Source organism: Schistocerca cancellata, chromosome 2, assembly GCF_023864275.1.
Source record: "Schistocerca cancellata isolate TAMUIC-IGC-003103 chromosome 2, iqSchCanc2.1, whole genome shotgun sequence".
Classification (NCBI taxonomy): domain Eukaryota; kingdom Metazoa; phylum Arthropoda; class Insecta; order Orthoptera; family Acrididae; genus Schistocerca; species Schistocerca cancellata.
In genome coordinates this window covers 795,996,812-796,000,886 of record NC_064627.1, presented here as the reverse complement: position 1 = coordinate 796,000,886, position 4,075 = coordinate 795,996,812, and the positions used below count along the sequence as shown (strand labels likewise).

Here is a 4,075-nt window from a genome sequence, read left to right as displayed (position 1 = left end):
TCTCGGCCAACGCACCGACAGTGCCCGAGCAAAGCATAATGACCACAAACCAGCAAAAGACCAAAGAGCACGCACATCCTACAGTTCATCCTCAAATACTTTCTGTAACGCCCGTTAGGCACTTAAATAACGACGACCATTCAAATTTATATCTGTTTGGACATACATATAGGATACTGGAGTACTCTTCTAATTATTGCAATCCTTTTGTTACCTTTTATTGAAAACCAACACAGTATTAAACAAGTTATTAACAAAATTCACAAAGAATAGCTGTATACAGTTTTGCAATAGGATAAAAATATTTAAATTTATAAATATGTATGACTAGTTTGAGGAATGAGTCTCCTCCTGCTCTTTAGATTATCTTTCAATTTCATGTTTTATTCATTACAGTTCGCACCTCCGTGGCGGTTTTATACTATTTTTATTAGTGGTTATTTACATAACTAATCAGTCAAAGCATGTTGAATAAAAACGTAATTGTAGTATAGCATTGTTGGCTAGTATGTCCCACGAGGTCGGTTCAACTGCCACTGGAAAGAGTGTTCTCCCTCCACACACATTGGCCTCTTCTTTGGTGGAAACATCCTACATTCGAGTCGAGTCTCATTAGAGTGGCGTGTGTTAGCGACCTTGCCTACGGAGGCGGGTAGCATCTCAAATGGTAAACTGAGGAAACTTATTCACCAGCAAGATTAGATGAGTCTAGTACTACTGTTGCCTTCATACTATGTGTAACTGTGGAAGATTTGTAGTACTGGCACATCCGCATATAAACTTTCAATTAACTCTTCTGTATTTCTTTGTGCGTTGCCGCGGTGGATACCCCGGCTCACGTGAGATCACCGAAGTTAAGCGCTGTCGGGCGTGGTCGGCACTTGGATGGGTGACCATCCAGGCCGCCGTGCGCTGTTGCCATTTTTCGGGGTGCACTCAGCCTCGTGATGTCAATTGAGGGGCTACTCGACCGAATAGTAGCGGCTTCGGTCAAGAATACCATCATACTCTTACGGGAATCGCCAAAGCGTGCGCGAGTAATGAGTGGGTGGGCAAATGTCTATAAGGTACAGTACATATTTAGAATTGTGGACAGTTGGGAATGTGAGTTTCACGGGAAGCGTGCAAGGGGTAAGTCCCTGCAGTCGCGCTATTCATCTGTGTCCTCGGTGGCTCAGATGGATAGAGCATCTGCCATGTAAGTAGGAGATCCCGGGTTCGAGTCCCGGTCGGGGCACACATTTTCAGCTGTCCACATCGAGGTATATCAACAACACCTGTCGACAGCTGAGGTTGTTAGTTAGTCATCATTTATACCATCATAACGACTGGGAGAGCGCGGTCTGCTGACCACACACCCCTCCTATCCACATCCTCAACTGAGGTTGACACGGCGGTCGGATGGTCCCGATGGGCCACTTGTGAACTGAAGACGGAGTATTTCTTTGTACACATGCATGATTTGAAAATTATTGTGGTATTTACCGATGCCGTCAGATTTCATTTTACACTCCAGATGATCAGATCGCTCCAGTGGTTCAGTTGATATTAATAATATAATCTATTGTTATTAAAACAATTCTAACGTTCTTAATACATCGTGACCACCTGTCAGAAGTCAGAATAACCACCTTTGCAGCGTGGACGTGCGTCTAGATAGTCAGTGAGGTTCTGAAAGGCACCAAAAGGGATGTGGAGCCATGCCCACTCCAGTGCTGTCGCCAGCTGCGCAAGATCCCACAGTTGAGGATCCGTGGCGTGAAGAGCGCGTTCGAGGTAGTCCCACAGATTCTCGACTGGGTGGGTTTGGTGGCCAGTGGAGTAAGGTAAACTCATCCCTGTGCTCTACAAACCGTGCTCCGTGCTGGGAGAGGTGTGACACGTTGCATTGTCCTGCTGGCAGATGCCACAGTGTGAAGAGAAACAAAACGCATGTAGGGGTCGGACATCGTCCCTAAGGATAGACGCATATGTGTGTTGGCCCATTGTGTCTTCCAGAATGACGAGATCACCTAGCGAACGTCACGAAATTCCACAGACCACAATACTCCCACCTGCGGCCTGGGCCCTCCCGACGATTGATGCAGTGCTGCATACGTCATATCTGCAGGTAAAGCATAAAACGTGATTCTTCTGTAAAGGGCACCAGTCGCCACTCACTGGACGTCCAGCTGCGGTATTGGCTTGCAAATTCCAGCCTTCATCACCGATCAGTAGTCATTGGGTGCATGAACCGGGTGCCTGCTGCAGAGGTTTGATAGCGTCTTTTGCCATGCACGGTATACTTCAACAGCGGCACGCGAACAGTTTACAAACTTAGCCGTGTCGAAAATGCTTTTACCCTTGGTCTGAAAGCCAATGGTCATGCCCTTTTGGACGTCAGAGAAATCGTTCCGTTTTCGCATTACGACAACGACTGTGCTGAGCGCGTCCCACCGACATGCTTTATACAGCCTCTACTGCTAGTGACGCCACATGTCATCTAGGAGCGGTTATTGCGCGTTGAAGTGGAACATAGGGGACGGTCACATTAAAGTGTCTGGAACACGTATTTATTCTAGAATTCTGTTGAAATTGCAATGAGCTCGTGCTATAGCTCTGACTACTTTGGTGTACGTGTACTTGGTCTTTGTGTATGATGTTTGTCGGTTCTGTAAGGTAGTTTCGTTGAAGATATAAAATTAAACTTTTATATCGTACGTCTTAGCTGCCATTGAGTCTTCCCGACTATTCAGCCAAGCGTGCACGCTCGAACCTCTGGGAAAACTCCGCACTTGGTGTCCAGATACCAATCTACCTGTGTTCCTCGCCCGATCGGTTAGCCACTGTGTGCTGTCAAAGCAGTAACCATTGCATCTCGCTCTGCAAGCTGGCTTCTTATAATGGTACGAGTTCTTACTGTAAGGTCAAAATAGAATAAAAATCAATCTTGCATCACTGTTTCAGTGATACAGGATGGCGTTTTATTTTGTTTTTGGCACCACAGTAAGAAATAGTTGATCCGACTAATACTCACATTAACTGATGATGGCTGGTTAAACTGAGCCGTGTGCGGCTCTTGTTGGTGCCGTTGGTAGGTGGGCATCGTGTAATAGGGATGGTGGCGTCTCATTTTCTTCTTCTGTTTACTGGCGCCATTACGTTGGCTAGCGTTGTCTGTCCGCGAGGGGCAGCAGCAGCCTTTATTACCCGTACTATCTTTGGAAGGACATGAAGTGTTTTCCGGGTCGTGTGTGTCGGTAGTTCGGTTGGGACGAAGTAGCGGACAGGTCCGATAGCTCTAGGGCATGCCGGGACCGCTGGTGGCACGCAGGCAATGCCGGATCGAGGAGCTGTAGTTGTGAGGGCCACAACCTCGTTGTCCACCGGATCCAGCACGTTGAGTTGAATGAACATTAATCCAGTAGTGAAACCTCCACTATTTTTGATCACGCCGTTTGTTTGTGCATTGCTGGTCGACGGTCACCATGAGACGAACAGCAGCAAGTGGAGCGTGTCGAGTTGGCGGAATCTATTAAGCGTCTTCTACTGCCTGTTATTAATTTTTTAATTTTGTGTTAGTGAAATGCAACCAGCGGTATTTTACTGCCTAGTGGACATGAACGCCCCAGTTACCTGCCCTGGAAGTTAGCGTATTTTTGCGGCAGTGTAGTTTTCCTCGTCTTGCCGATGCTGCCCGGCGTGACGCGTAGTTCGACAGCCTCCTTGATTGCGGTGTGGACTGTCGTTTCTTTGCCCACCTCGCTTGTAGTGGTTGCTTCTGCCTTTCGATGTTTTAAACACCGGATTCTGAAGACGCAGTGCTGCCTGTCACTTTGCCCTCGCTTGAATTATTCCATCGTTGTAGTGGTTATCACACGTTAGGCGGATTTGGTAAGAGTATTGATCGGCGTTTAATCAGTTCCCAGTTTGAGTTGCCATACCGTTAGGTGAGCCTAACTCTTAGCTGCCTGTCTCACCACTTACGCAGCTGTAGGGACTTTTCTCAGGTCGATCCTTTGGATCACTGTCTGTGGATCTCTCCCTTTTTTATTTGGTCTGATTGTGTCAATTGTTTAAAAATATTTTGATTAAA

At 46.8% G+C, this 4,075-nt stretch overlaps 1 non-coding gene across 1 annotated transcript; it reads left to right on the top strand.

The window, feature by feature from the left end:
• The first annotated feature begins 1,163 nt into the window (after positions 1-1,163).
• On the top strand, positions 1,164-1,237 carry Trnat-ugu (transfer RNA threonine (anticodon UGU)). The gene has a single exon. It is a non-coding gene; the product is annotated as a tRNA-Thr (tRNA).
• The last annotated feature ends 2,838 nt before the right edge of the window (positions 1,238-4,075 follow it).